This window comes from Ruditapes philippinarum, unplaced genomic scaffold (assembly GCF_026571515.1).
Source record: "Ruditapes philippinarum isolate M1 unplaced genomic scaffold, ASM2657151v2 ctg8932_1_1_1_1, whole genome shotgun sequence".
NCBI classification, from domain to species: domain Eukaryota; kingdom Metazoa; phylum Mollusca; class Bivalvia; order Venerida; family Veneridae; genus Ruditapes; species Ruditapes philippinarum.
Window position 1 is genome coordinate 7,737 of NW_026860645.1, and position 11,706 is coordinate 19,442.

Here is an 11,706-nt window from a genome sequence, read left to right on the forward strand (position 1 = left end):
CCCTAGTTTACCACATTCAACACGAAATTTTACCTAATACCAGTACTCCCCACCCCACCCCATCCAAACACACACACACACTTATATCAATATTGCGACCACCAATATAAAGGTTCAAAATAACGGTCAAATGAGAACGTAAAAATAAATTCAACAAGGAATATAGCTTAATTGTTTTTATTGATACAATATGTTTACCATTAACATGCAACAGTATGAAAAGTTACATACATTTTTTTTACAATTTATTGGCTAAGCATAAAATCTTCTAAAGTAAGATTTATTGTATAGTTATATAATAAGAGTATTTTTTTAAGTCATGTAACGTCCATCCAGCATTTTATAACAGTGCACTAGTTCTATTGCATATATTTATATCTACATACAAATGTATATCATTCACTTTGTTGTCTCACGATTTAAAACGACAGCGTCTATTTATCCATTTTTTTCCAGATTAATTTATAAACAGAAATGAACACTTGTAATCATTTTTCTTTTTACATTAAAAAAGGTTATTTCCAGAACTGCTCGTCTGATCAAGTGTAAGTATATGTAATGGGATTTTAAACTATCATTCTATGTCTTCCTCTTGCTCCATGTCATCCTCTCCTTCCAACTCTGGATTGTCATAGGAAGTTAAGACCTTGTCAAACAGAAACCTCCTCTTAAGTATGCCGTATTTCAAAGCTTCCTCTTCGTCGTAACCATCCGCATCAATCAGCCGATTGACTGTCTTTTTAATAGATTTGTAAATGGGATCCTTTTTCATAGCATCGAACCAAATCAATTTACTGCCAAAAGTGTTCATCATTGCTTCTCTGTACGTTGTTCTCATATTCCTAAAAACCCTTTCCTTGGCTTCACTATCACTGATGTCCGTTTCTTCCTCCATTAGCTCTTTAACCTTAGAGTCATACTGCGACTGGCACTTTTGAAACACTTCATCTACAACGTCATCCCAAGGATCGATCGTCAAAGACTCCTCTGAGGCTATAGATGAATCATCATCGTCGTTACTATGATTTGAATCAGTGTCATCTACGGGTCCAAAAATATCCTCTTTTACTGGTATGTCCGACATAGCGTCTTCAATTGAGTCGATGTCTGAGTGCGCAGACTTTTTATGACGTAACATATTATACTTTCTCCCAAACGTTTTCAAACAAATATCGCAATGAAACATCGTCCTCAACGTCTTAAAACTAAAATGAGGAGGAGTGAGGTAGCATTTAAGTTTATACTTGTCCTATAATTACGATGTTGTCCTGTTCACCCGTGTTCTCTGTCTTGTTTCTTCCAGTCGATGGCACTTGCTGTCTAGATTTCTTATTCTTCGTTGTTTTATCATCAACTTTTGAATTCTGCCGTTTACGTTTTGCGCTAGTGAATCGTATTTCTTTCTGACCTATAATTGACACATCTTCTGGTTTAGCTTGACGCTCGAGCATGCTTTTAGCTATAGCTGTCATCTGTTCCGCTGGAAGTACCATGCGTATGTACATTTCAGATCGCGGTGTTTTACTCCTTGGACGTCCAGTCATTTTACTTGTCCGCACCACGTTATCAAATATATCCGCCTTTTCTAAAAGTCTCTTATCTTTTCTTTCGTTACTCCTCGCAGATTTATGAAATATGTCCATATTTTTGAATTCGCGTCTTAACACTTTGAGTACCAAGCATATACTGAACTTGACAAGCTATTACAGATTCCCTTTTAATTAGCTATACTTTTAACATGTGTCAGTCAGCAATGCTCTGATTGGTTAGGGTCCATTTCAAACACATTCTTTCACTACTTTCGGCTTCTCTTTTCCCTCCTGTTTGCACTGATGTCACTCCTCACATCCCTCATGTCACTCCTCCCTTTCCTCATGTCACTCCTCACATCCCTCATGCCACTCCTCACATCACTCATGCCACTCCTCACATCCCTCATGTCACTCCTCACATCCCTCATGTCACTCCTCCCTTTCCTCATGTTACTCCTCACATAACTCATGCCACTCCTCATATCCCTCATGTTACTCCTTTCTTTCCTCATGTCACTCCTCATTCCCCTCACGTCACTCTCCCTTGCAAAGCGAGTTATTGTTCAATTCCCCATATCATGTATTTGTTAATTTAAATATTACAATTACTGAATGATTATTATAATTATTTATTATGTATTGTAATATATATAGATTCCATCTTGACTGTCACAGAATAAAGAACTTATGTTTTTCAAAATTTATATCTCGGATTTTATTTATCAGTCCTCTATCATATCTCTAAATCGGGGGGCGCATCGGAACCCGTATAACACGAGGCCCACGGAAAGTCTGATATATGTGTTGCAGCTGTGTAAGAGTACAATTTCTATGTCATTCAACAAGTTACTATGCTCAACGTTAAATTTCAGTAATTGTTCAAAGTTTTAAAGATTTTTATTTAAAATGTATATTGGAATGTTTCAATGAGTAAACATAGTGCATGTTTCTTTCTTTAAAATGGGGACATAACTCAAAGAAAAATTCTGTTATTTCGCCATTATGGATGGGGGCACCCGAGGTCTTCATTCACCAGTAAAGCTGAAACGTTGCCACATGAGCATTACACAGTATCGGGGCGACTTCAAACCGGACAAAAATAGAAGAAAAGCAGCAAACAAATGGTTATTTAGGGCACAATGCCAGTTCAAGTTCAATACCTTTTTGATAAACATGTGTTACAAATAATAATATTTAAATTAAGAATAAGGCTGGCATTCAATTCATGACATTATTTTGATGTTATCACTTCTTTTACTTTACAAGGACCAACTTTTCTTTTGGAATAAACTTGTTAAATGTACGGGCTTCATTCTAGTGCTTTAAGTGCGTTTATTTAATTTCATAAACAACTGTATATACAAGGTCTTATCCATTATATCATTATACACGTAAACATGTATCTTGTTTGAAATTTATTTTTACGGAAATAATGTTCAATCAGACATGATGTTCACCTTTGTCCGAATAATTTGGACAACAAATTTGTAGAGCTTCATGCAAGGAACATCCCTACAAAATTTCAACAAATTGGCCACGTGGTTAAGGAGGAGAAGTTGTTTAAAGAAATTGTTGACGGGCCGATCCACTAGCAAATTTTGCATTACAAAATACAATGAACTTCTTCTTGAGCGGATGAATATCTGGTTAAATTGTGTTTATAAGCTCTATCGTAGGCTATTTGTCACATATAAAAAATAAAGCACTTGATGAATAAATTATTTATTACATATATTACATATATAAACAGTTAAATAATAATCAGTGACTTAGTAACGAACGATTTTAACATAAATAAGACTAGATCAATTGAGTAACTTAACTAGAACTGCTGCAAAATGCAAATAATTCTCACGCCAATGTATTCATTAAATATAAATTGATGAAAAACAGAAACAGTTTTCAGTTTTTAGAGCTTTTTTAAATGAACAAGAGCCGTCTATAAGACAGCGTTTTTCGACTATTCTCGATGCTTTATCAGTAAGGAAAGGGTCTTAACTCTGTAAAAAAGTAACTTAAGGTAATTGGAACCTGCACCAAAATCATGTTACATAATATGTAAAACAAGTATGTGAAGTTTCGATATATCCCCTCGAGTCGCCTCTCGTTAGCTAGAAGTCGCCGTAGATACTTTAATACAAAATAGAAATACATAAATAAATAAACAAATATATTATCTATAAATAGGTAAGAAACAAGTCAGGATATTCATAATTTGTTCGAGATAAAAACATTCGAGAAAAATAATGTCGAGATAAAATATTTTAACTCACAGTATGTTGGCAACAAGGTTAGATAACAAAATAACATCACAAATACATCATACAAAAAAGTAAAACAAAATGCTAGACTTAGCAATAATAAATTCATGCAATACAAATCCACTGATTATGAAGCTTATAAAATAATACTGTGTATCAATACATTTATGGATTAAATAAAACAAACTGTATGAGTAGTACAGTGGGCGGTTTGGCATCACGCACTGCGCACGTGCGGCGGCCATTTTAGTTGTTATCTATAATTACTAATTTACATTGTTATCTATAATTACTCATTAACAAATAAGCAATCGCATGTGCGGCGGCGATTTTAGTTATCTATAATTACTAATTAACATTGTTATCTATAATTACTCATAAACATATAAGCAATCGCTTGTGCGGCGACCATTTTAGTTGTTATCTATTAAGTTATCAAGTTCTGTTTGATAATAGGAGAAACAAAAACAAAAGGGCCATGACTGCCCTTATATCGCCCACCTGATTATGAAGTCTTAATCCCATTTTCAATGATATTTGGATTGGAACAGTATTTCCTTGAGTGATTACTTAGTGCTTCAATATTTGGGCTGTGTGACCCAAAATGACCACAGATGACCCATATTCCAACCCGTCTTAGAAATCACCAAAGACAACCTTTTTGACAAATTTCCAGGACATTTGGATCAAAACAGTAACCTTTAGAGTGTTAACAATTTTTATCCATATTTGGGATGTGTGACCTTGTTTTTGACCCGGGTATTAACCTATATTCAAACTTAAACATATTCTTAATAGAAAATAACTAAATCTGCATTTTAAAGTTTAAATCCAATCAAAGGAGTTTAAATCTTGACTTGCACATGGGATTCCACTCTGATTTTAAAGCACAAATTGGAGGAGGCATGGATATTCAGACAAGATTTCAATCAGATTAATGGTATTCAGAGCAGTATTCATTTTAATTCAGCGATTAACGACCGCAAGAGGTTGTATACAAGTCTAGGTAACAGCGTAATGTGGACATGAGGACAATGTTGTTGGCCTAAGTCTACTTACCATCTAGTAGTCATGTAAAGTTACTTATTTTGCTTGTTGGCACCATAAAAGGCTAACGACCAGGAATATATGAACACAATATACATATAAGACTTTTGCTGTTAATTGGCAGAGAACAGGCAACGCCAGGAAAAGATGATAAACCTGATTATGATATTTAATAAATAATGTTTGTTGCAACATATATAAATAATTGATACAAATTTATTAAGCATTTACCTTATATAAACTGTATGGTAAATATTAGTGTAAACTTTATTATAATTGTAACAATACTCCATTGAATGTGTCTTGATCTGTAAACATTTGATAAATGATAGTGGTTTTTTTCTCTTATGAAATCACATAAGGAAGACAACGTTGTTAATGAATTTGCCAGACTAACATGTACGTTTAAATTAATTGGCTGTATATTTTGAATGAAATTTATTGTCAGATCTACTTCACTTGTAGTAAAATCTTCCTTATTGAAAATTCAGCTACGAAGGTCCACATCTCAATAGAAAAGATATCTCAATAGAAAAGATTGTGTAGATAGCATCTACGCCCTGTTCAGCGTAAGTTGCTGTCTGCCTACACTCAGGGAATTTTCATTAGAACTTAGAGATCAACTTGTTAATGACATAGTTAACTTCATTGTTGTGGAAAAGAATGTTCCAGCAATTATTCAGTAATTTATAAGATAATGTATAATTATGTGAAGATCTTGGAATTATTTTGGAATTATTAAGGGCAGCGTGAAAATTGATGACATATGGATCCACATGAAAGGAATAAACTTTTTTGGGGATGGATTTCATAGTAATAACGAGGCAGCGAGCAACTAAGACTCATAAAATTGGCTGGAGAAAACAGACAATCCAGAAGTTGCTGACATAAGTGTGGTCGTAGGAGAAATAATTCACAAGTAAGTTAAATTTCATTGTTAATCTTATAGCATTGATAAGCCACAGTAAGATGACTGTTGTTTTTTTACAATATTATTAATACAGTGTTTATAATCAAAGATAATATTTTGTCGTTATTCAAATTATCTACTTCAATATTATTTTTTGTGCATATTTTTTTTAATTAATTTATCATATACAGATTTGTAATTGTTATCCTTTATTTTGTAATTAAATAGCAGTTTAATATTTCAGATATGGTTGATTCGGCTGTAATAAGACTCATTGAAAAACCCTACTCTAATTGGACTAATGATGTTAGTGTGAAAAGTAAATGTCACAACATGCCCTAGGAAGTGTCTATGCACGAAGACATTAGGAAATATGCAACAAAACAAGTTAACTGAGTACCAACGAAGGCTGGTGTTACTATCCCAGCGTCACAGTATTCTAAGTTTGAGGAAGTCTTGATAGAAATGATGGAGGAAGGAAAAAGTTCCTTCAAACTGATTCAGGACATGTTTAAAACTGAAATAAGAGATAAGATAGTATCATTACACATTATAATTGATTTTAAACAAATCTTGAAGTCTAAGTTACTCTGTAACCCTTATTCCCTTATAAAATACTAATTATATCTTCAATCAGAAGTTTAATATTTTAGTGTAACGGAAATTTTCTTCTGTTTTCGACCACTGTAACACTTTTGGAATAAAACTATAAACGGATATAAATATGTTTTACTCTTTTAGGAATGTGTCTTCTATCTACGTTGAACGTTCTAGACGTTCCCATGATGGAGATGAAGAAAGATATTGCCTATTTCTAATGGTGTAACATAAAAATGCAATGTATATCATGTCACTGTATGCTTTATATCCCGTATTCTTATTCAATACATTTACAAATAAATTCAATATTCAATAGATTCAGTCTTCGGGTTAATTTGTGCAATTAATTGTATAGTTATAAAAAAGAACAAGAGGGTCATGATGGCCCCCGCGTCGCTCACCAGAAACAACTGCTTTCAAGTGTAGGAAATTATCCATTGTCAATATTTCTCATATCAAATTTGAGCATAGAATATCTTTAAACTATAATTTGAAGAAATGCCATGACCAGGGGCAATTAAGCTTTAGCTTAAATAGGGCCAATTAAATTTATATGAGCCAAATTGATAACAAAAACTACCTAAGAATGCTACAGACAAAGTTCGATGATCATCCATCAATTATTTCAGTAGGAGATAATGTTCAAAGGCTTTTCTATTTTTAGCTTTTGCGACCCCCAAAAGTAGGCAATCAAATTAGTATGAACAAACTTGGTAAAAGACTACTTAAGAATGCTACTAACAAAATTTGGTGATCATCCACCCATTAGTTTTGTAGAAGGAAATGTTTAAAGGTATTACTATTTTAAGCTTTAGCGGCCCCTAAAAGGGGCCAATCAAATTAATATGAGCAAACTTGATAAAAAAAACTATCTAAAAATGCTACAGACAAAGTTAAGTGATCATCTATCAATTATTTCAGTATGAAGTGATGTTCAAGTTTTTTATTTATATTTTTAGCTTTTTAAGCGTCCCTTAAAGATGGCAAACAAACTAATATGAACAAACTTGATAAAACACTACCTAAGAATGCTACAGACAAAGTTTGGTGATCATCCATAAATTATATCAGTAGAAAATGATGTTCAACGATTTTTTTCTATTTTAGCCTTAGCGGCGCCTAAAAGAGGCTAATCAAATTAATATGAGCAAATTGATAAAAGACTACCCAAGGATGTTTTAGACAAAATTTGGTGATCATCCATCAATTAGTTCTGTACAAGAAGATGTTTAAATGTATTTCTATTTTTAGCTTTATTAGCCCCTAAGAGGGGCCAATCCAAATTAATATGAGCAAACTTGATAAAAAGACTTCCTAAGAATGCTACAGACACAGTTTGGTGATCAATTAGTTCTGTAGAAGCAGACATATAAAGGTTTTTTTCTATTTTAAGCTCTAGCGGCCCCTAAAAGTAGCCATTCAAATTAATATAAGCAAACTTAATAAAAGACTACCCAAGAATGCTAGAGACAAGGTTTGGTGACCATCCACCCATTAGTTCTGTAGAAGAAGATGTCTAAAGGTTTTCTATTTTTAGCCCTAGAGACCCCTAAAAGGGGCCAATAAATCTAATATGAGCAAACTTGATAAAAGAATACCCAAGAATGCTACAGACAAAGTTTTGGGATCATCCATCAATTAGTTCTGTAATAGAAGATATTTAAAGATTTTTTTTATTTTTAGCTCTGTTGACTCCTTAAAGGGGCCAATTGAAATGACATGAGCAAATTTAAGTGTGACTGTCACAAGGATGCTACAGACCAAATTTGAGGTAAATCTGCCCAGCAGTTTTAGAGAAGAAGACGATTGTTTACGCATGATGATGGACGACGGACGCCGGAGCATCTCCCTTTGATACTAATAGCTCACCCCAAACCTTCGGTTCTGGTGAGCTATTTTGATTATTTCAACAGAAATACCATTTGATAAAATGTATTGCTTCAAAGAATTTGGTGAGCTAGTGACTAAAGTACTCAGGGAAGGGGATAATGCATCTTCAAAACGTATAGCGGCATAACTTATGAAATTTATAGGAAATACAGGATTCTGAGGTACTTTCATGCATAAGGATTTTGTTTGTTTGTTTGTTTCATTTTACGCCTTTTTCCAACAGTATTTCAGTCATATAGGTGGGAAGTTTCCTAACTATCGTTCCTGGAGAGTTACACCAGTACTAGACTACCTTCCTCCGCGCTCAACTACCAAAGCATCTCCCGGGGATCGAACCCACGCCAGAGAGGTAACTGGATTAGAAGTCATCGACTCAAACCCCTCGACCACGGAGGCGGATGAATAAATTGCGTGAAAATGTTTTCGAATATTCAATTGAAGAATGTGTTTACAGTATTAGACTTTGTTTCGATAATAAATAAAATCCTGCGACAACGAACATTGTCAAGTTGTCCTATCTCCCTGAAATTATAATGCTACGAAAACATTATAAGGAAATGTGGATATCTATCACAATGTGAAATTGAACAAAACTTGTCTTCACTATCAATGTCTGATCTAAGACAATTAAGATCGAAGAGGTTGTTGGGTCGAGTTGATAGACGATCTTATAACTACAGATAAAAGTCTGTGTTTTTGTAATAATTGTGTGTGCATGTGATAAAAATAAACAAATAGTAAGTTCAGAACATGTATTTTGTGTGTTAGTTGAACAAATAATTATACTATATTATTTAGACAAAAAAAGGAAATTTCATGACTTAATATTTAAAATTACAGAACACCTAAACATAATGCCAACAAAACACATAGCAGACACGAGAGAATCATATGATGATATGGTAGAGGGTAAAAGGCTGAAACTGTTTGATGATGGCGATAATAATAATCAAAGAAGACGTTGAATTCGAAACCTGTTGGTTAATAGAGAGAATAAATGTGTCGTTGAGATTTGATAATGTCACCGACTTTTTGGCTATCGTAACGAAGGAAACCAAAAACAGGGAAAAGTCGATAGGACTAGGAGACATCGTTATGCATGGAATGGTAACCAAAAGGCCGTTTGTGTTATCTTTAGTTAAAGGAGACATCGTTATGCAGTGAATGGTAATCAAAAGGCCGTTTGTGTTATCTTTAGTTAAAAGATACAAAGGGAAGAAAAACAGTAAAATGGTAGATATACCCGTGAATATTTTACCAGTAGCCATCAAGAATGAGCCAGACTACCAGCTCATACTGTTTCTTAAAGAGAATGGGCACAAAGCCGAAGAAATTGACAAATAAGGAAATGCATGAAGAAGAAAGAAAACAGATATTCGTACACCAAAGATGGCATTCAATTATCGTTAACAGAAGCGAAATAATTGTCTAAAGAATTGAAACGATTGCTCAATGTTACAAAAACGAACATGAAAGGAATGAATGATTTATTACAGACAGTATAAGTTGGTCTTCTCCGCAATAAAATAAATGAAATGTGGAGCAACTACGGATGTATGTGAAGGATGTTCATGGGATAATTGCTCGCAGAAATATCACATTGGATATGGTGGGTGTCTAGCCCCTTTAGAAGACCGTGTAAACGAGATGTGGTAATCAGCTGTAACGACGATAGGAGATGATGAAATTATCAACATTGCGGAAAAGTTCGATAAAAGGCATAGTAAGGTCCGCTATTTACCCAATGGAAAGAACGAGTGAAAACAAATTAAGAAAACTATTTAATGAAAATGAGCTAAAAGAGAACAACGATTTGCACGCCACATGTGTGACTAGCCACATGTGTGACTATTCGAGACAACATGTACGAGTCTGAATGTCTTTGTTCATAGTACGTATGTAAAGAAAGATTGAACAAACGTTTTTATCAAACTAATTAATCAATTATATTTCAATCAAAATACAGTCTAGGAAACATATGTTATTATCATTATTATTGATAATTATTATTATTATTATTATTATTATTATCATTATTATTATTATTATTATCATTATTATTATTATTATTATTATTATTGTATCATATAATTATTAATGTATTAAATATATAGAAATGTTAGCAATTGTTTTTTTATTAATATTATGATTATTATTATTATGATTATTATTATTATGATTATTATTATTATTATTATTATTATTATTATCATTATTATTATTATTATTGTTTTTATTATTATTATTATTTTACACAGTTATAATGTAAAACATGGTTCATGAGCGTTTTGTATCAACAGCACATTGAAGTGTTGTCTTTATGGCAGAATGGTTAAGGTCAGTGACCTCATACTAATTGCCTCTCACTGTCCTGGGTTGAAGTCTGACTTAGACCTTTCAGTATGGCAATGATTTTGTGAACCGACAGCTGGACAGTATACTTGAATTTTTAAGAGGGGCACTGAATATTTGACAAACTTTAAAGACTGGGGCAGATTTGCAATCTTTGTAATTCAATCGGACATTCGCCAAAATATTGTCCTGTTAATAGGGACTAAATGAGGATGAAGCACGATAGAGAGCAGGGAGTTCGTAGATCAAAATAGGAATGTGGGACTTGCTGGAAGCAAGGCCAGATTCGCATTAATTGCCGAAATTTAACACAAATGAGGAAAAAAACGTAAATATACACTTCTTGTATTTGCAGGAATTAAAGTGAGGCTACTAAAGTATTTAGTGGAGAAATTAGTAAAAATGAAAGTTGTAGAAGTAGTATTTTTATTTTGTTAAACTTGTCTGGTAATCCTTATCATGTCTAGAGTTAGGTAAATTAAAGACAAGAGCTTGAGTTCAGATTCAGACACAGAAGTTAATTTATTGTTACACATAATATATCAAATCAGGAAGTGGACGAACCAGTTTAAAGTATTTGGTAGCACGTCAGGAAGAACCAATTAATAATCAACATATGAATGCACGATCGATTGTCCCCATCAACTAGCCTTATTAAATAAGATAAGCAAGCTGTCCAATTGAGCAAAACCACTGTGAACTTGCTGTTCACGCTTGCCAATATAACATTACGGATAGTCATATTACTTTAAAAGACATTTTATGATAAATAACGGATTTAAGAAATAATACTCAACCAACAATAAAATTGTTGAAAAAGAGAAATAAAGAATCCCTAAAAACAAAAAACAAATCACTTTCATTACTGTCTCTAACTTACTCGAGAGTGTGTAGCAAATTTCACCAAACAAAGTGCGGAAATCATAATTGTCGTGCTAAATGTAACCAGTTCTGGTCGCCTTAAGACCAGGATAATCAAATTAGTAGAACCACCGACGTCCCATAAGCTAGCTGGATTTTACTAAGCTTCCTCACACGAATGAACGGGATTCGAACCCACAGCGGTGAGGGGCAAGTGGTTTGAAGTCAACAACCTTAACCACTCAGCCACAAA